Raw genomic sequence first — 22,519 nt, 5'->3', positions numbered from 1 at the left:
AGCAAATGTTTTCCTTTGCTCTTTGTATGTTATTCTATTTTGTCCAATAACTTCTCTTTCAAGTAAATTATATTAGGGTCCCAATTATACATATAAGGTTACTGGGAGCCAAGTCTATTAATTAACAAGCCCAAAGTAACACAGCCTCTGAGGAAGAGAGCCCAGATTCAAAAGTGGGTAGGCCTGACTCCACAGGCCAGGAAATAAAGACATAATGTATTATAGATAACACTTTTAGCTAATAATATTTTGTCAGTACATGAAAGTTCCACTTTCAAATCTGCTCTCCATCCATGATAACTAAAATATCACCTATCTATGTCTGTCTGTCTATCTATCTTTTTTTTAATTAGTTTCTGCTTTATAACAAAGTGAATCAGTCATACATATACATCTGTTCCCACATCCCTTCCCTCATGCATCTCCCTCCCTCCCACCCTCCCCATCCCACCTCTCCAGGCGGTCACAAAGCACCGAGCTGATCTATCTATCTTAATATATATGTAGAATATTTGTAACTTGGACTGTTTCCCTACTTTAAAATTCAACACTCTTAATTAAGAAACAGAGAGTAGTCATGATTATAATTAGGTGTGAACTAGGATAAGGGTATGGGGTACTTCAAAACAATTGTCACATGGTTTTTTAGGGAAATAAGTAATTCTCTAAGTTGTTGGAATGGCTAAATATTTAACAAATAATTTAAAGAAACAGAATATTATCACCTCCAGAAAAGAATACCTAATGGATTTGGTACAATTATGGACACCTTTTTATTTATTTATTTATTTATTTATTTATTTATTTTTGGCTGCATTGGGTCTTGGTTGCTGTGCGCGGGCTTTTCTCTAGTTGCGGAGAGCAGGGGCTACTCTTCGTTGTGGTGCGTGGGCCTCTCATTTAGGTGGCTTCTCTTGTTGCAGAGCACAGACTCTAGGCACATGGGCTTCTGTAGTTGTGGCTCTCGGGCTCTAGAGCGCAGGCTCAGTAGCTGTGGCGCATGGGCTTAGTTGCTCCGTGGCATGTGGGATCTTCCCGGACCAGGGCTCGAACCCTTGTCCCCTGCATTGGCAGGCGGATTCTTAACCACTGCACCACCAGGAAAGCCCTCGACACCTTTTATGAAACAAAACTGATGACAAAACAATCTTTTCTCAGAATATAAAGACCGAAACGATAGCAGTCAGGTGCTCTAATTATTCTTTGTAAAATTCTCAGATAAATTTGGTTATGGTATTACTTTTTGTTTAACATGTGCTGTACATCATTTTAATAAAGTTATTATTATTTCTGCTTTACTCATTCCTAGCGAGTATGAGATTTCTCCCTCTTTTTATTTGAGACCGGATTTCCACATACCCCCAAACCCTTTGAGGATCTTTTCAATTTTTCAAAGAAATAAGTTTTTGACACGCTGTTTTATAAATCCAGTGGAACCTCTAGTTCACATATTACTGTAGTTCTTTTATTTCAGTAAAATCTTTCATAGTGGACCAAGGTAGATGATCAAATGTGATTCTTCCTAAGGGCATCACAGTACAACAAATGTATTTGTTTTCTGGATTTGTGACAAGTGGCAAACTCTGTTTATAAATACAGATTGAACCATAGGTATTAGTGACACTCTGTCGCATCAAATCACACAGTTTCCACTAAATAATTTTAGGGTGTCTGAGTTTCATTCTTTCTGTGCCTGTTTTTATAAGCTGAAGACGATCAGCTTTGTTCCACTGAAATAAAATTCACAGCAAAACATGAATTCTACCCACCCCTTCAACGTGGCCATCCCTGTTTAGTCATGGGTATCTGAAGTGGCGTAAAGAGCAGATTTCTTTCACCTTCAAAGACAAAATAGTGCATCTCCTCCTTTTTTTTTTTTTGTCCTGTATAATAGGAAAATCTATCTGAAAACACTAAACAATTTACTACCTTCTCTAAAGTTTTATGGCAAATTAGGTACAGCTGAAATCAATGGAAAGTTCCTCTTGCAGGGTTTCTCAGGATTTGATTCTTCACACATGGAATTTGCCAGGAAATCTCAATTATGGTTTGGGCTCTGCTGGAGGGTGTGCCTCCTGGCGGGGAGAATCCCTTGCAATAGGGATGAAGACCCTCCCTGCTGCACTAGTTCTGGAGTAACTCAGAGGATAAATAGACGACGTGGTCTCAAGAGTGTCCGTCCAGATACACAGAGAGGCATTTAACAGCCACTGCCATCTCCTAATTAGAAACAGGTGCACTGAATCGTTCATCGACAGCTCAGTTTCTGCCCTTTACATTTTAGTGGTATGTCAGTGTTTGACAGTTAGATGAAAAATGCAGATAGATGACCGTATAGAATGGAGGATAAAGTGAGGAAAAATAAGATTCCCAGGGATAAGGTCTTGGATTCAAAAAACATAGACAGTGGAATCCCCTTATATATTATATAAGTTATTAGTTTGTAAGAAGGAAATAAATTACCCATAATTATACTAAACAGGTAGATTCCATAGACAATGAACACATTGAAGTCTGAAATAGTCATTGGCAAAATTCACAGGAAGGATATACAAATGGTCTATAAAAGAGTTGTGAACCAGGTAGACTCCAGAGCCAGGTGGCCTGGGAGCAAATCCTGTCTACTTACCTGTTGTATGATCTTGGACGTGTCACTGCTTAGCCCTTGTGGATCTCAGAGTTCTCATTTTTCAAAATTGGAAATGTTACTAAGACTTGCCTCATAAAATTGTTGGGAGGATTAAGTGAGTTCGACTAGACCTAAAGTGCTTAGAACACTGCTTGTCACAAGGTAATTATGGTCTGTGTTAGCTATTGCTTTTGTTGTTGTTATTGTTATTGTGTATATCTTTGGTATTAATGAAAATAGCCATCATGTGACATGGCTGATCACTTCTCTTAGAGAAACTTATTTTCGTTTGGCGTCTGAACCACATTTCTTGATTTTTTTGTTTCACTGTTCTTTTCCAGTATCCTTTACTGACTTTTTCATCTTTGGCAGTGTGTCTAACATCACTGTCTCCAGGGCCTCTAAATTTGGGGTTTGCCTCAGGGATCCTTCTTTAGACCTCTTTTCTATATGTATTTACTCCCTTGGTGATAGACTCATGGCTTTAAATTTCCTCTATCTGTTGACAATTCCCAGAAATACATCTCCAGACCGTATATATTTCCTGAACTACAGGCAATTGTTTATTTCAACATCCCTCCTGTAATCTGTACAAAGCAGGAGCAAAAACAGGTTTTGTGAGACCTAACACTCACATAATTTGGGGAAACCTTAAGAAAAATAACACAATAATATTAATAAAAAATTAGGGCTAAAAGTGGTTTTTTTCTCACACATGTACTATAGAGATTCACACTTCTTTCTTCTGAGATGTCTTTTAGCATTTTACCATAAGTGCTCATACTGTAATACTTCTTGTCTGCACCTGACTTTCCTACTTCGCTTAGAACAATCTTCAATCCCCCAATACTCCAGCAGTCATTGAAATCTGTATAAGAGAGGTGCCAGGGTTTTACCCCTCACTAGCTAAATAGTAAATCTGCCTCAGTAGGAGGGTATTTGAATTGATTCTAATATAGTTCTCCTTCCTCTTATTTAAAGAAATTGGAAAAGAGAGTCTCTTTGAAGCCAGGGTTCTGGATACAATTTTTTTTCTGATAATTTGATGCATTTGTGCAAGTCTTGGAAGAGGAAAGCAGCATATAGATAATTTTCCTGTAAGTCTTGGCTGTTGCTTCTAGCTGTCAAGGTTGAGGACACACGAGGCTCTGAAGAGCTTTCCAATGTCCACTCTTTGGGTTGGTGGGTGAGAAGAAGCAGTGGTCACAGCAGGAGCTTTTTGATCTGACTTAATCCCTGGAGCACAGATTGATATATCTGTTCTTCTGTTTCCTGGTGAGGAGAGGAAGTTAATGAGGTAGTGATGGGGAAAGAGCTATTGTAGACATATGAGCTCTGGGTCCAGAAATTATCTCCACAAAAGGACCTGGTGTAGTGGGGCAACAGAAGGATTTCAAATGTTTGTTGGATGTGAGCCTAGAGTGTTTGTTTTTGTTCTCATATGGGGCAATGTTGTCCTCCTGGGGAAGATCAGCAAAATGCAGAGTCACTTTTGACTGTCATGATTGAGGTAGAATGTGGTATTAGCTTCTGGTGAGTAAAGGCTAGAAATGCTCTTAAGCATCCTACAATGCAGAGGACATCTCCTTTAAAACAAACACTATCCAGTGCAAAAAAATCGATAGTGCTGAGGTGGAGAATCCCTGTACATGAAGGGCACCAGGAATCTGAATAGCAGAAACTGGAAACGAGGATCTCAGAAAAAACAGATATGTAATGTATTAATTCTTAAAGGGTACCAATTTTATTAAGTAGGTGATCAAGCTTTCTCTGTTTGCTTTGAGCTCTCAGGTTATTTTCTGCTGTCTTGGAAGTGACTGATTCACCAAATGGCCTCTTGGGACAATAAATTCTCTTCCTAAATGAAAAAATAAATTCTAACCCTCAAAGCTTTTACTCATCTTCTCATTATATAACTAGTTCTATTATGCTTAACTGAACTTCCAAGCAGTCACTTTGGGGCTTCTATTTTATTTTATTTATTTATTTATTCAATTTATTTTTTGCATCAATCGACCTTTAATGTCCAAGGCGTGGATGCAAAGCACAAGAGATGTGGCGGGGTCTCAGCCCCTGCTCCAGAAATGAGGGAGAGATGAACACAAACCAGACATTTCTAACTGGCCACACAAGTCTGGGAGGCCAGGGGGAAACAGATCTGGACATTCATAAAAAAATAAACCGAAACTCAAGCATTCCGTCTCGTGCTTGCCAAAGGGTTTGATATAGGGGACTCACTCACCATCCCAGTCCCCATCCTCCCCTGTCAGCATCAAAAAGAAAGCTCAGCACACACTAAAGTCTTGAGAAGCGACCATTCTCCAGCCTCCCCACCTACCCCTAGGATGGACTTAAAAACAAAAACAAAAAGAGAGAGAATGAGTTGGATCCCAAACCCCCCTCCCCACAGCATCAACCCTACACATGAAAGTTTTTAATGCAATTTGCAAGAATCAACTGGGGCTTCTATTTTAAATGAGCAAATATTTCTTTTTTTTTTTTAATGTATTTATTTATTTATTTATTTATGGCTGTGTTGGGCCTTTGTTTCTGTGCATGGGCTTTCTCTAGTTGTGGCAAGCGGGGGCCACTCTTCATTGCGGTGTGCAGGCCTCTCACTATCGCAGCCTCTGCTGTTGCGGAGCACAGGCTCCAGACGCGCAGACTCAGTAATTGTGGTTCACGGGCCCAGTTGCTCCGTGGCATGTGGGATCTTCCCAGACCAGGGCTCAAACCTGTGTCCCCTGCATTGGCAGGCAGATTCTCAACCACTGCGCCACCAGGGAGGCCCGAGCAAATATTTCTTGGTAACAATGTACACTGCATCAGACAATGGGGAAAAAATCAATGCATCAGTTTTACTTGTCAGCGTAGACCTTAATTAGATAATTTTCCCTCTCTTTTCTATGTCTTTTCAATTCTAAATAACTTCCCTGTTAGCTGTTTTTCTTTTCTGGTGATACTAGTTTTCTCATGCCAAGATTTCAAACCTATATCTTAGGTTTATGTCACTGACATATAAATTATTAAAATACAGGGACTAGTAGACTTATTGTAATTCAGCAATAGCCTATATTTAATTGATTTGCAGAAGAAAAATAAGAAGCTTATACTGTAAAAATATCTACCCATCAAAATGTTTGAAATAGAAATTTAATGGTCTAAACATCTATTTAAGTGCATAGAAAAATGTATAATGGCATTCAAACAAAACCATAGTTGATAGTATTTCATGAAAATTATTTATCCTTTTAAAATTTTGTCATGAACTGGGGAACTTGTGATCTCTGGATCCTTTTTTCTTAACTTGAACATATAGAATGTCACAACATTGGTCTTGTGGCGATCAAATATGAAACCATTTCAGAAGGGAGATTTCTATATACGGATCTTATTCAGGAGATACTTTTCAAAAATACCCAATGGCTTCTATTTGAACAGGTGTTTAAAGTTTTTCTTGTAACCTTTGCCTCCAGATTTCTGCAAATACCTACATTATTTCCAGACCTGAATTGTAATTATAAACATATTTGTTTAAAAAGTGCATTCTTCAAATAAAAAGTTGTTTTTAAGTGTTAAAGGGTCACAATTAACTGGTCTAGCTTAGTATTACAATATTAAAATATTATTATAACTCTTGATGTAGACATATTTAATCCAGTGGAAAAGGATTTCACTTTCCAAGTTAACAGCTAACATCTCTTGAGGGATTTATTTTGAAATAAAAGTAATGTATTAATTGCAACTCTACACAAAGGTCAATCCTATGCAACTGAACATAATCAGAGATTTCTATCTCATAAATCGATAACACATTTTCTTAAGAGAAAATATGGACAAGATTGCAATAAACTAAGTTAAACATAAGTATTCTTCTAACCTTTTGAATTTCCCTGTTCCAGCTATTAAAACAGAGTTTTAGGAATAGAAATGTTGAAAATCATTTTACAACATCAGTGACATTTTCAGTGTTTCCTCCTTTTCCTTCTCTTACTGTTTTAGATGTTTGGACCTTCAGCAATTCATATTTTTCCTCACTAAATGGTGAATATAAATTATGGAACATATTGATGATCATTCGATTTAGCACAAAATTAGATTCCAATAATTGAACTGCAGAGGGGAAACTGGGAGAGGAAACAGGGACTAGTACTTACCTGATGCCAAATGTGTGCCAGAAGTTTTGCAAGCCACATTGGCACGCATAAAAAAATGACAACATTGTGGCTGTATTATTATCCCCATGTCTAGAAATGAGAAGTCTGCATTGCAGAGAGATTACATACTTTTCTCAATCCCACAGTTAATAAAAGTCTGCTAAAGATTTTATCTATGTTTGTCTCACTCCAAAATCTGACACTTTCTTTTTTGTTTTCTCTGATGGAGGTTTTCATTTATTTCCTTTTAAAACCACTTTATAGAGGTATGGTTGACATACAAAAAGCTATGTATTTTTTTATGCATACAACTTGATGAGTTTGGAGAGAAGTATACATCTGTGAAATCATCACCACAACCTATGCCATTAACATATTCATCACCTCCCAAAGTTTTCTCCTGCCCTTTTTATTATCTTATTATTAATTTTGTGATAAGAATACTTGACATAAGACCTATACTCTTAACCATATTTTAAGTATACCATATAGTATTGTTAATTGAGTCATTATGCTCTACAGCAAATCTCTATAACTTATTCGTCTTGATAATTGAAACTTTGTACACTTTGACTGGTAACTCCCCATTTCCTCCTCCTCCCAGGCCTTGGCAACTACCATTTTACCCTTCTATGAGTTTGACTATTTTATATTTCACAAATAAGTGGTATCATGTACTCCAAAATACATAAGAAACTGTTACAACTCAGTAGCAAAAAAAAATGGGCAAATAACTGAACAGACATTTCTTCAAAGGAGACATACAAATGGACAGCAGGTATATGAAAAGATGCTCAACATCACTAATAATCAGGTAAAGACAAATCAAAACCATAATAAGCTATCACCTCACACCAGATAGAATGGTTATTATAAAAAAAATGATTACAAGTGTTGGTGAGGATGTAGCGAAAAGGGAACCCTTGTACACTGTGGAAAACAGTATAGAAGTTCCTTAGAAAATTAAAAATAGAACTATATGATCCAGCAATCCCATTTCTGGGTATATATCCAAAGGAATGTAACCAGGATATCAAAGAGATATCTACACCCCCATGTTTATTGCAGCATTATTCACAATAGCCAAGACATAGAAGCAACCTGAATGTCAATTTCTGCCCAAATAGATAAAGAAAATTTGACACACAATGAAATAGTATTGTTCCACTGTAGGGGGCACAGGTTCTTTCCCTGGTTGGGAAACTAAGATCCAGCATGCCGTACAGCAAGGCAAAAAAAAAAAAAAAGGAAAACAATTCTGCCATTTTTGGCAACGTGGATGAACCTGGAGATCGTTATGCCAAGCAAAATCTGACGCTTTCTGCTCATTAGAATATAGTATCAGACCTAGTATTAGAAGGTAGTATCGCTACTTGTAATAGTAATTGACCTGAGAATAGTGATAGCAGCAGCAGTAGTAATTGACAAAGGAGAGAAAAATGAGAAAGAGGAAGAGAGAAGGCTAGAACTTATTAAGCATTTTCTATGTGCTGAAGATTTTGAATGAATTACTTTAATCCTCAAAACACTGACATACAGCGGGTAGTGTGCTATTTTGCATGTTTAGTAGATAAAAAACTTTAAGTGATGTTAGATTAGTTGTTCAAGTAGCACAGCTAATAAATTATATAGTTCATATTCAAACTGCAGGAATCTAATTTTATAACCCCTGTTATTACCACTTGGCTGTTAATTTATTATGGTTCATGATATCGCAAGTAAAAAATATATATGTAACACAGTAATTCTCCTCTGATACAGAATGAGAGAAAAAACAGAATGATAGGAAGAATCTTCAGTAAGCAAAAGCAGGGTAAAAATGACATTTACAGTATAATCTTAACTATATTCAGAATTATTGCAAGAATGAATAAGTGGTGTAACACAAACTGTTACTGATCATATTACCTGTGTTGTGGAATTACTACTATTACTATTGTTATTATTATTTGCTTTTCTTTTTGTATTTTCCAAACCTTTATTAATTGCACTGTATAACTTTAACATTTTCATTAGGCAATAAACAGATTTTAACAGCTTTTTAAAAATTGGAAACTGATGCAGAAAAGTATTTAATGATTCCTCCATATCAGTATTCATTTTAGACTAAGAATAAAATCAAGGTAACTATTGTGAAAGGATTATTACTTCTATGCTTAGAACAGGTAAACACAAAATATAGGTAGGAAAAGACTTTGGTAAACTTTAAAGAGTAACTTTCTATGAAGTTTTAACAACTAAATGAATTATTTTGTTTTTGTGCAGGCATCAGCAAAACCATTGTAGATTTTTCCATCTTTAACATTCAAGCTAAATGCTACAGTTTTAGAGGATTCTGTAATTTGTCCTGCTGTGTATAAAAACTGTGATTTTCCCACTGAAATTTACAATCAGCATATTCCATAAAGTTCTTGTTATGTAAAGAAATAGCTGAAGGGAAGTGGCTATAGTATGCTTTGAATTGAAAGCTCAAAATCTTTATAATAGAAATATTCATCAGCATGGATTAATTTAAATAAAACTGACATATATACACTACCAAATGTAAAATAGATAGCTAGTGGGAAACTGCTGCCATAGTCCAGGGAGATCAGCTCGGTGTTTTGTGACCACCTAGAGGGGTGGGATAGGGAGGGGATATGGGGATATATGTATATGTATAGCTGATTCACTTTGTTATACAGCAGAATCTTAACAAAGCATCATAAAGCAATTATACTCCAATAAAGATGTTAAGAAAAACATGGATTAGAGGATTATTAATGAACAAGAGGAATATGAGGTTTTATTGCATCTATATTTTAGTTTCCGTCAGTGACCATATAAACAATAAATGAAATATGGCAAGAAAGAAATGAGAGAAAGACTACCTTTAAGAAGCACAGTTGACAGGAAACATGATACAGTTTCAGAGACAAGGTTTGTGGGTTAGCAGACATTTTGTTCTGTCCAAAACATCCATAAGACATTGTTCCATAAGACACTTTTTCCCTAAATCATTTGGTCCATGCAAAAAGTCCTTGAAATTTGGTCCTGTCCAAAATGTCCACAAGCATATTTGATCCAGGACAAATTGTTTTGGACAGGATCACATATCAAGTACCTTTTGGCATGGACCAAATATGGGCAATTTGGATAGGACCAAATGTCCTGCAAGGGGTTTGTGGAGAAGCAGTTTAATTTTAACCTCAGTTACACATAATGTCTAGCCAGAATATGATCTTTCCAGGACTTAGAAACATTTCTGAATGAGCTATTTTTATGACACTACATCTTCAACACTGGAATCAAAAGAATTGTAAATAAAAATTAAAGAGAAAAAGTTATTTGTAAGTGTTAGAATTTCTTCTTTGTTTCAAAATAGGTGACATCTCAAAGACTCAAATCTTGAAACAGTTCATTTTGGGGACATCTAATATGTGAAGTAATTTCTTTTTGCTAATCTTTAGAAATATTGAGACTTTGGATTATTCAGGGATGCAATATGAAAGCTAGGATGGAAATGACATTCTGAGGAAAAAACTGGCATGCTCAATAAATTGTTCACTTACCATCACCCTTTCTGCATACAAGTCATTTTATTTTGCTTTCAATTAAGATTTAAATAACGGAAATGTTTACTCTGTCAAAATATGATTTATCCATTTAATAATAATAAATATTACTATTTTCATTAAAGTTCATAACTCTTATTAATGTTTTATAATAAAATAACTATCTGCAAGGAACCATGTAAACAGCAGCTAGCTGAATTGAGCTATCAAAGAAAAAAGTAAACATGCAATCATGAAAGATCTGAGAAGCTATTACATGCATAACGTATTATCTAACCTCAAATTCTACATAACTTCATTGGGAAATATGAAAAAAATTACAGTGCAATAAAACCATTATTTTATATTACAGAATATTACCATTGTTTTCTATTTATGATGTGACTTCCCAGTAAATTATGTAATTTGGCTGGCATTTGATGCAAGTCCATTTAACAATTTAAAGCAGCATTATAACCTTGATCAAATTCTAAAATAAAGTCTTTTGCTTAACCTGAAAACATACTAAACTGATTATTTAGACACCATAATGAGTAGAATATTGAAGAAGAAAATATGAGGGAACATGGAAACTGTTTTCAAAGAGGAGGTACATTGAAAAATATTTAAAAAATGAAAGAGATATAAAATGTGCCTTTCACTAGCCTTTCAACTGCCCAAACTTTTCCACTGAAGAGTAAAGTTACTAACTACAAAGCTATCAGAGAGAATACTTTGCCTACTTACCACTTTCTAGACTTCACCTCCACTATGTTCATTATTCTCCTTCCCTTAGAAATTTGCAACTTGGAAAATATAGATCTCACTAGTTAAAATTTTTCAAGACATTGTCTCAGTAATTTAAAGTCTTTGCTTTCTGTAAAGTAATCTAATTAACTTTCTTTTTCTCTAGGACCAGTATTTGAGGTCCATTTCCAGCTTTTCTGCCTGGCTTATTTCTATGCCAGTTTTCTAATTGGATGAGTCAGTGCTCTGTCAATTTCTTTTATAAAAACATTATGAAATGTTAACTCTTGATCTCTTTAATGGGATCTTTGTCACTTCAAATTGTGGGCCCTTTGGCAGTCAACAGTTTCCATCAGACATTGCATTTACAACTATACTGCCACATTTCAAAACATGAAAGCCAAAGAAAATACTGCAGGATTCCAGCTAAGGATGTGGAGTTCAGATCAATTCTTCAAAAAAACCAAAAACCAAATCTCTATTGCCATGTTGTGATGAGTTTTACACTTGAGAAACTCCAAAGTTTTGATAGTTACAGCTATTGTATATTGTCTTATTATTGATGTAAAAGGTTTTTTTTTAAGAGTGATAATAATCATCAAATTGAGATGAGGAATGCTGCTTAAACTTTTCTATGAAAAAATTTTCTAGGAAATAATTTTTTTAAGATGAAGAAGAAAAGCAGAAGTATTAGCAGGGTTTGATTTACTTTATGTTCATGAGTGGCAGCAATGACTTTTTTTAAAGTATATTTGACATAATAACAATAACAAAAGTATAGCATTAAAAAAAGGATGCTGTGAGGGGAAAGAGTACTAATGTTTTCTACTGTTTTATTCATGTCATCTAATACATATTTGAGTTATCTTTAATTTTTATTAATAATTTTTATGTCTTCTGCAATTATTTTTAATTATCTTGAATAAATTTAATTATAAAGGAACTTAATGTAAATTTCTTATTGAATTAAATAAGGAGGAGGTTTCCTTTATACTTTAAGTATCACCACTTTTAGATTGCAAAGAAAAAAACCAACAGTCTATAGTAAGCGTAATCTGGTTGCGGATTTTATTCAGGAAAAATAAATCTAGCAAGCAAGGTATTCCAATATGTAGTAGTGATATAAGAATATTCAAAAGAATATTACATCATTGAATAAGAATATGAATATGACAAAGTGTAAATAAGAATTATTCAATAAGAAATACACAGTTTCTTATTGGGAGAACTTATACTTTTCTTTCTATGTATTCCAGAAGGGTTAACCTGAGGTATTTTTATCCACTTGGTAGGCAATTGTATTATCTCCATTTATAGTTGCATAAACAGAGATACAGAAAGCTTAAGTAACTTGTCTGAGGTCAGATAACTTCTAAAGAGTGCCACAGGTTCATAGGTTGACTGATTCTAGTGACAGTGCTTTTATCTACTGCACTGTGTTGCTTCTTTCTACGGTCCCCAGATCCAAGCATTTTATCAGAGTTGTTCAGTTTTTATTAAGTATATTTATGTATAAAATAAATGTCTTTTTCACATATACATGTATCATTATAATAATATCCAATCACTTCACGTAATATTAGGATTGTTGTCCTTTATCCAAGTATAAAATGACTCAGTTACAGAAAATATAAATAATGGAAAACAGAATAAAGAAGGAACACTGACAAATTAATATTCTAGAATTAGAGAACAGGTTATAATGGAATAGACAATAATCAAAGAAGAGATAGAAGATAATTCCCCTAATGTCTCACTGATTAACAAGCAAAATCTATAGAATTTGACCTCTCTCAAGAAATATCCTGGTATTTTAAGTTTATTTTGAGAACAAGTAATGTGGCTAAGCCATATGAGGGGAAAACAAAAACAGACTTTCATAATAGAATAATGTGGGGGCTTAACATTAGTTCTAAGTGATAAAAATATTTAATAATAATTGTTTAAGGAAAAAGTACTTCAATTGAAGAATTTTAACAAGGTGTATTATAATCCTTGTGTAAGTGCAAAAGACACAAAGTATCAGATATCTAAGGGTGGAAGAAATAAAACATCCATAAAATCTCCTGAAAAATATACTCAAAACATAATCTATCAATAAATTATTTTATTCTCTAAAGAAATCAAGAAAAAAGACAAAGGAAAGAAATTATCAGTAAAACTATGAAAACTTGTTTACTAGTAATTATTACCACCATGATAATGAAAGCACCTGTAAGAATCATGACATAAAAATTAAATGAACATAATCTACAATTACTAATGACATGTATCTGAAATAACTTTTTATCGTCACAACAACTGAATGAATGATGGAACTAAAAGAAGAAAGTAAACGTTAATTTTTGTTGAGTACCACCATAGGGAAAAACAAATATTTCTCTCTTTCCTAAACAATCTAGATTTTTTTTTTAGTATATGATCTTATTATTATTTTTGTTTGTTTGTTTGTTTTTTGCGTTACGCGGGCCTCTCACTGTTGCGGCCTCTCCCGTTGTGGAGCACAGGCTCCGGACGTGCAGGCTCAGCGGCCATGGCTCACGGGCCCAGCTGCTCCGCGGCATGTGGGATCTTCCCGGACCGGGGCACGAACCCGTGTCCCCTGCATCGGCAGGCGGACTCTCAACCACTGTGCCACCAGGGAAGCCCTGTGATCTTATTTTTATTATTATATTAGTTTTGATTCAGGCTTATTGAATCTTGAACATTATCAAAACTAGATTAAGATTTTCTTAAATTTTCATTTCCTACTCCAAGCATTCCACTCATCTTGTGGAAAATTATTCATTCTTTATTTAAAATAGCCACTTGTGACTTCCAATACAAGTAGGATACATTAGGTAATAGGAAGCCAATACTTCTGCTGATAGCAACTAGAAAAAAACTGGATAAATTAAAAAAATAAATCATTTGAAGGCACCAAAGACTATTTCATCCCCACACAGCATCTCTAATTCAGTCCTATCACCTAACAGAAGAAAGAAGATGCCTTCTCTTGGAATACAGCATCATCTGGAGCCTCTATGATTCTTTTCTAACAAATTTATTGACATAAAGTAAAAAATTATTAGACATGTTAAAATATAAGACAGTAAGACTGATAACCTAGAGAAGGCAACAGACAATAGAGGCAAACCAAAAGGTAATTCAGACATTAGAATTAATAGAAAAAGTTTAAGTAACAACTAATATGTTCCAGAAAATGCAAAAAATAGAAAAAAGTGTTTGAAATTATGGAAAAATTCATTGGAGAATTGAAGTCTATAAGAGAGCATTAAATGGAAGTTGAGGAAGTGGAACATCAAATACCTGATTGCAAATGTAGCATACGGATTTCACAATACATTTGACAGAGCTGAAAACTTAATCATTGTGAAATGTAACATAGGTGAATAAAAACAGTCAAATTGAAACAGAAACAAAGAATGTTAATAGAAAAATAGAGCATAAAATATACATGAGATGCACTGGAAACATCTAATATATGTCTGCCTTGAGTCCCAGAGACAGAATGGAATGGAAATGAAGCAATATTTGAAGAAATACTTGCCAAGAATTTTTCAAAGCTAATGCAAGACATCAATCCACATATTGAAATGAATCACAAGCAGAACATATATAAAGAAAATTATAACAAAATATATCATAAATGAAACCAAAGGCAAATAGGAAGTCTTTAAAGTAGTTAGTGAAAGAAGACATGTTAGTTTCAGAAGAGTAATAAGTCTGAGACCTGACTTCTCAACAAAACTGATTCAAAGACAAGGACTATGGAGTACTATCTTTAACGTGCTGAAAGAAAATAGCTCTAAACTAGAATTCTATACTCCCCAAAAAAACTTTAAATAAATTTGAAAGATGTATTGTAAAACAAGAAAAAATATTGAGGAAGTTTCTCACTACACAAACCTGCACTAAAAATATCATAAAATTGATTTCTGTAGTCAAAAGGAAAAAGTTCAAGATGTAAACATGGAGATACAAGAAAAAACAAGTAACAGTGGAAAGGGGAAAATATGGATAAATATAAATGAATATTGTCCATACAAAACAGTATTTAAAAAGACTTTGTAATTTGAAATAAATTTGGAACCAAAATGCATGACAACATCAATGTAAAAGTCTGGAGGGGAAAGTGGTTATAAAGTCAGTCAGCTATATAGCAGATTCCATGTCTCGGAATATGATTGCTCGACCACTCCCATTAGAAAATTATCCCTTCCATAAAACTCAAGGAGAGAGCAAGAATGTGCAGTTATTTTCATTCTGTACCAATACTGTCTCTTTAATTAACTAAGAAAACTAAGCGTTTGGTAGACCCACAGAAAACTAAGCTTCATTACTGTAGAGATGGAGGGACCCAGATTCCCACCATGGTCAGATATCTTCAATAGCTCTGCTCCCTGAGTTACAAAGCTACTCTAAAGAAATGGCCATGTTGAGCATTAGTAGGAGAGTATTATGTAAAATCTCTTTCATTCCATATTCTTCACGTAACTACAGCTGTGTTGTCACAAACAAATTGATTAGTTCTTGTGATGGTTAGATTTATGTGGCAACTTAGCAAAACTGAGGTTTCTTCGAGGAAGAAGAAATTCTGCCTCAAGTCCGCGGTGTCAACTGTCTTGAGTTTCTAGCCTGTGAGCCAGCCATGCACATTTCAAAAAATATTGGACTTACCTCCCCAACTATACCATATTTACATACTTACTTATAAGCAAAAGTTCTACCAATTATTTTGATGAGTACTGATTGTATTTTCAGTGTTCAGTGGATTTAATAAAAACTCATGGTTCTAGTAGAATTAAATTAATTTTAATTCTAATAGAGACATTTAGTTAATATGACTAGTACAGCATCTAGTGTGATATAAAACAGGCTTAGAACATAGTTCTAATTGTTCACATTAGAGATCTACTGCAATTTCTCCTCACCACGAATGATGATGCATTCTTTTAAGACACGTTTTTAAGTTCTACTGCTAAACGAGATATCTAAATTTGTAATCATTTTATGCACTTGGCATAAGTTGAATGCCAAGTGCATAAAAAATATAGGCAAATAAAAATTAGGCAATTATTTTTATTGGCTTACAATATTAATTTCTGCTGTACAGCAGAATGAATCAGTTATAAATATACATGTATCCACTCTTTTTTAGATTCTTTTCCCATATAGGCCATTGCAGGGTATTGAGTAGAATTCCCTGTGCTATGCAGTAGGTCCTTATTAGTTATTTGTTTTATATATTGGATTGGCCAAGAAGTTTGTCAGGGTTTTTCCGTAAGATGCTACAGAAAAACCCGAACGAATTTTTGGCCAACCCAATAGTAGTGTGTATATGTCAATCCCAATCTCCCAATTTATCCCACCCCTGCTTCCCCCTTGGTAACCATAAGTTTGTTTCTACATCTGTGACTCAGTTTCTGTTTCATACATAAATTCACTTGTACCATTTCTTAGATTCCACATATAAGCAATATCATGATATTTATCTTTCTCTGTCTGGCTTACTTCACTCAGAATGGCAGTCTCTAAGCCCATCCATGTCACTGCAAATGGCATTATTTCATTCTTTTTCATAGCCGAGTAATATTCCATTGTATATATGTACCACATCTTCTTTATCCATTCCTCTGTTGATGGACATTTAAGTTGTTTCCTTGTCCTGGCTATTGTAAATAGTGCTGCAATGAACACTGGGGTGCATGTATCTTTTCGACTTATGCTTTTCTCCAGATATATGCCCAGGAGTGGGATTGCTGGATCATATGGTAGCTCTATATTTTAGTTTTTTAAGGAACCTACATACTACTCTCCATAGTGGCTGTACCAATTTACGTTCCCATCAGCAGTGAAAGAGGGTTCCCTTTTCTCCATACCCTCTCCAGCATTTATTGTTTGTAGATTTTTTGATGATGGCCTTTCTGACAGGTGTGAGGTGATACCTCATTGTAATTTTCATTTGAATTTCTCTAATAATTAGTGATGTTGAGCATAAATTTAAGTATGTGAGAATGTTTTGTAGAATTCTTGGAAAAGTGGAAAATCATGTGCTCAAGGCATGATTACACATATGTAGAATATCTTTTCTGCCCTCACAAGGAGAAAAACATGAATAGCTTCCCTTTACAAGATATTATATAATTACTCTTATACTGAAATTAATCAAAAAGATAATACATTAAATATGGTAAAATATATAAATGGAATATCTTTTTTAGATCGTGATAAATGTATCCCCAACATATGTCTAACACATTTATTCAAATTGTTTTTGTTTGGAACGTGTATTTTCCTATGGTGATAAATTTTATACAGAAAGCCATTCTCAAAAACAAATTTATTATATCACTATTAATATCTTCCTGACTTTATATCTTCTAAAACAGTTACAATTCAGAAAAGCCATTATCCTGAATTTTTCAATGATTACTCCTACAGCGTCTTTCCAATATTTTTTTCTAAAAAGAATATCTCTAAACCCTCTTCAACTGCAGCTCTCTGTATAAGAAATATGTTGTTCTTTTAGGATAGCATAACATTAGATTTAGCAATTTTTGGTTGGCACATCTCACCCCCTTCCTGATTTGCTCTGTTGGTATGATTTGTGCTATTTTGGTTTTATTGTCACAACATACTGTCTAAAAGCTTTACATAAGGTCTTTCAAGTGGTTAGACATAGTAAACACTACAGACTTTATTCAAGGTGACTATATCTAATGGGAGTAAAATTCATTGTCCATTTTTTAAACCCATTTTGTTATGTAGTTAATAAAAACAAATGCATTTACTTGAACACACCATCTTGGTTTTAAAAGTTAAAAAAGTTAAGTCCCCTAAGATGCTGTAGCTTCAAACCATACATTAATAAATTGGGTAATATAGGAAATTTAACAAAAATTCCATTTTCACTGGCACCTAAAAACCAAAGAGTCAAAAGAAAGAATGAGTAATATTTCAGAACTTGGATAAATAAATATGTATACAATTATAAATTTATGCCAAAATTTTTAAGCTTTTCATTTTATACAATCAATTAAACTGTACTTTTTTCTTAAAAATCTTTTATGGGTGGGTAACAATAACAAACTTGATTATTAATGTTGAGGTACTTTCTTTTTTCTTTACTTAATCAGAAAAGAAGCCAGAATTATTAGTCAATAGTCACATGTTCATGCACACATATTGTTATAATCTTCACATATCATGTAACCTTTGGGGCAAAAAAGTTAAGTATCATATTATAACAAGAGCTTGAATTGAGGTCTCACAACTCACATTGCAGTCCATTAGTCTCAGATAAAGCTCACAATAGCAGACATGATTACTTAAGCAGTTCAGGAATATATGTTGAGACATTATTCAGTCATCTAGTATAAGTAATCATAAAGACATGCCATAATTTATTACAGTTGGATCAGGCAATGCATCCTGAAGCAGCAACAAAATTATTCCCCTTTATATGTATACTCAACTAGTCTTTACATGCAGAGTCTCATGAAGAAAAGAATCACTGAGAGTAAAGCAGACCAACAGGGGGAGATGACATGGATATCTGCTGCTATATCCATGTAAGCTATAATTTAAGGTCAGCAAAACCAGAGTTTGACTTTCTCTTTTCCCCTATGAAGAAGTAAGATGCTAAAACATCTTAGAAGTTGGCTTTGATTCACCTGCAGGTGTGAAGAGTTGAATGTGAGTAGCCATGGTGATTGAATAAATAAAGTAATCTGAAAAAAAGTATACCTTTGAGATTTAACATTTTACATCAGCCAAAATATGCTGTAATATTTTAAAGAGAGATTTTTAGAAAATCAGAATGAAAGATACTAAAACTTACACGTGAAATTGTTTGATTTCACAAAGTAGTAGTTTATATATTTTTTGGTAAATAGTCATGCAAAAACCTTTTACTTTTCTAAAGTCATGAGCTTTTTAATGTGCTTTAAAAATTGTGTTTTCTGGGACACTTAAATCCCTGAGCTACATTTATTTTCTAAGTAATAGCTAAGGAATGATGATAGATATTCAAATATTTTCTCCAGAGTGAGCTTGCGGACAGTGATTAAAATGCAATGACTGGTTTTATAGGAAATTAGCTTTATAACCATTTAATCAAGTCTGGTTTATAGAAATCTCTGTTTATTACCAAGTGTGAACATATCTAAATGTAAACCATTATTTCACTGTTGTTTTCAGTATAGTCAACTTCTGATTGCCAGAAAATATAATACCTGTAATATGGATTTTCCTAAACAGTTTACATTAAAACATAACTTTTCCTTGCTATCTAATTGCTTCTAAGGTTTTTCTATCACCAGGGAATTTCTTATGGGATATAGACTTATTTTATTTTTATTTAAAATTAATAATTTAGATAATAAATTTGCCAATCATGCACAGTTAAGAGAACCCTGCTCTATACTGAGCAAATGTTTTCAAACACAAAGAAGGAGGTATGAGTAAACATAACTTTGTATAGAGGGGAATTTAACTTTACAGTTACCTCTTTTTTTCTTTTTCTTTTTGTCTATCTGGGAGTCTTTATTTTGCATTTATTTATTTATTTATTAACATCTTTATTGGAGTATAACTGCTTTACAGTGGTGTGTTAGTTTCTCCTTTATAACAAAGTGAATCAGTTATACATATACATATATCCCAATATCTCTTCCCTCTTGTGTCTCCCTCCCTCCCACCCTCCCTATCCTACCCCTCTAGGTAGTCACAAAGCACTGAGCTGATCTCCCTGTGCTATGCGGCTGCTTCCCACTAGCTATCTATTTTACGTCTGGTAGTGTATATATGTCTGTGGCACTCTCTCACTTTGTCCCAGCTTACCCTTCCCCCTCCCAATATACACAAGTCCATTCTCTAGTAGGTCTGTGTCTTAATTCCTGTCTTGGCCCAAGGTTCTTCAGAACTTTTTTTTTTATATTCCATATATGTGTGTTAGCATACAGTACTTGTTTTTCTCTTTCTGAATTCACTCTGTATGACAGACTCTACGTCCATCCACCTCACTGCAAGTAACTCAATTTCGTTTCTTTTTATGGCTGAGTAATATTCCATTGTATATATGTGCCACATCTTTTTAATCTATTCATCTGTCAGTGGACACTTAAGTTGCTTCCATGTACTGGCTTTTGTAAATAGAGCTTCAATGGACATTGTGGTACATGACTCTTTTTGAATTATGGTTTTCTTAGGGTATATGCCCAGTAGTGGGATTGCTGGGTCCTCTGGTAGTTCTATTTTTAGTTTTTAAGGAACCTCTATAATGTTCTCCATAGTGGCTGTATCAATTTACATTCCCACCAACAGTGCAAGAGGGTTCCCTTTTCTCCACACCCTCTCCAGCATTTATTGTTTGTACATTTTTTGATGATGGCCATTCTGACCTGTGTGAGATAATATCTCATTGTAGATTTGATTTGCATTTCTCTAATGATTAATGATGTTGAGCATTCTTTCATGTGTTTGTTGGCAATCTGTATATTTTCTTTGGAGAAATGTCTATTTAGGTCTTCTTCCTATGTTTGGATTGGGTTGTTTGTTTTTTTGTTATTGAGCTGCATGAGCTGCTTGTAAATTTTGGAGATGAATCCTTTGTCAGCTGCTTCATTTGCAAATATTGTCTCCCATTCTGAGTGTTGTCTTTTCATCCAGTTTATGGTTTCCTTTGCTGTGCAAAAGCTTTTAAGTTTCATTAGGTCCCATTTGTTTGTTTTTATTTCCATTTCTCTAGGAGATGGGTCAAAAATGATCTTGCTGTGATTTATGTCATAGAGTGTTCTGCCTATGTTTTCCTCTAACAGTTTTATAGTGTCAGGCCTTACATCTAGGTCTTTAATCCATTTGGAGTTTATTTTTGTGTGTGGTGTTAGGGAGTGTTCTAGTTTCATTATTTTACATGTAGCTGTTCAGTTTTCCCAGCACCATTTATTGAAGTGAGTGTCTTTTCTCCACTGTATACTCTTGCCTCCTTTATCAAAGATAAAGTGACCATATGTGCGTGGGTTTATCTCTGGGTTCTCTATCCTGTTCCATTGATCTATATTTCTGTTTTTGTGCCAGTACCATACTGTCTTGATTACTGTAGCTTTGTAGGATAGTCTGAAGTCAGGGAGCCTGATTCCTCCAGCTCTGTTCTTCTTTCTCAAGATTGCTTTGGCTATTCAGGGTCCTTTGTGTTTCCATACGAACTGTGAAATTTTTTGCTCTAGTTCTGTGAAAAATGCCAGTGGTAGTTTGATAGGGATTGCATTGAATCTGTACATTGTTTTGGGTAGTACAGTCATTTTCACAATGTTGATTCTTCCAATCCAAGAACATTGTATATCTCTCCATCTATTTGTATCATCTTTAATTTCCTTCGTCAGTGTCTTACAGCTTTCTGCATACAGGTCTTTTGTCTCCTTAGGTAGGTTTATTCCTAGATATTTTGCTACAATGGGAAATGGGAGTGTTTTCTTAATTTCTCTTTCAGATTTTTCATCATTGGTGTATAGGAATGAAAGAGATTTCTGTGCATTTATTTTGTATCCTGCCTTACCAAATACATTGAGTAGCTCTAGTAGTTTTCTGGTAGCATCTTTAGGATTCTCGATGTACAGTATCATGTCATCTGCAAAGAGTGACAGCTTTACTTCTTCTTTTCCGATTTGGATTCCTTTTATTTCTTTTTCTTCTCTGATTGCTGTGGCTAAAACTTCCAAAACTATGTTGAATAATAGTGGTGAGAGTGGGCACCCTTTTCTTGTTCCTGATCTTAGTGGAAATGGTTTCAGTTTTTCACCATTGAGGACGATCTTGGCTTTGGGTTTGTCATGTATGGCGTTTTTTATGTTGAGGTAAGTTCCCTCTATGACTACTTTCTAGAGGTTTTTTTTCATAAATGGGTGTTGAATTTTGTTGAAAGCTTTTTCTACATCTATTGAGATGATCATATGGTTTTTATCCTTCAGTTTGTTAATCTGGTGTATCTCATTGATTGGTTTGCATATATTGAAGAATCCTTGTGTTCCTAGGATGAACCCCACTTGCTCATGGTGTATCATTCTTTTAACGTGCTGTTGGATTCTGTTTGTTAGTATTTTGTTGAGGATTTTTACATCTATGTTCATCAGTGATATTGGCCTGTAGTTTTCTTCCTTTATGACATCTTTGTCTGGTTTTGGTATCAGGGTGATAGTGGTATTCTAGAATGAGTTTGGAAGTGTTCTTCCCTCTGCTGTATTTTGGAAGAGTTTGAGAAGGATAGGTGTTATCTCTTCTCAAAATGTTTGATACAATTTGCCTGTGAAGCCATCTGGTCCTGGGCTTTTGATTGTTGGAAGAGTTTTAATCACAGTATCAATTTCAGTGCCTGTGATTGGTCTGTTTATATTTTCTATTTCTTCCTGGTTCAGTCTCGGAAAGTTGTGGTTTTATAAGAATGTGTCCATGTC

This window comes from Mesoplodon bidens (assembly GCF_964165515.1).
Source record: "Mesoplodon bidens genome assembly, chromosome: 11".
NCBI lineage: Eukaryota > Metazoa > Chordata > Mammalia > Artiodactyla > Ziphiidae > Mesoplodon > Mesoplodon bidens.
The sequence above is the reverse complement of the archived record's forward strand: the minus strand, read 5'-3'. Positions refer to the sequence as shown.